This window comes from Oryzias melastigma, linkage group LG7 (genome assembly GCF_002922805.2).
Source record: "Oryzias melastigma strain HK-1 linkage group LG7, ASM292280v2, whole genome shotgun sequence".
Taxonomy (NCBI): domain Eukaryota; kingdom Metazoa; phylum Chordata; class Actinopteri; order Beloniformes; family Adrianichthyidae; genus Oryzias; species Oryzias melastigma.
In genome coordinates this window covers 32,237,527-32,238,057 of record NC_050518.1, presented here as the reverse complement: position 1 = coordinate 32,238,057, position 531 = coordinate 32,237,527, and positions in this window count along the sequence as shown.

The window sequence follows — 531 nt, the reverse complement described above, 5'->3', positions numbered from 1 at the left end:
TGCAATGCTCTGCACATGAATGTATTTTTTTATATACATTTTATCCCATAAAAGAAAATCCTGAATATTTTTAATAGATCACTTTGCAAATGTGGATAGTCAGGAAATAATTACACATGTGGTATCTTAATAAAAATATATGTACCTAAGGTAACTACACTTTTAAATGTACTCAGTTTACATACGAACAAAAATGTTCAATTTTAGAGCAATGCAAGAGTCATTCCATTAAGAATATTTATTACTGAGATCTTCTAATACAGGAAGACAAAGATAACTGGATAATTCATTTATAATGGAAAATAAATCAAGTTATTCGTTTTACTCTGCAAATGTAATCATTGGTTATTATGTTTTAATTGACATATTTTTATCGAACTTCTATAAAGAGGTAACTCTTCATAGAGCTGGCGACATGGTTTTACTGTTTTTATTGAATACAATACAAAATATAACATTATAAAAATACAAAACAAGAACACAACAGAACTCTAAATAAAATTTACGGTTATTTTTAACTTTTGACATTCT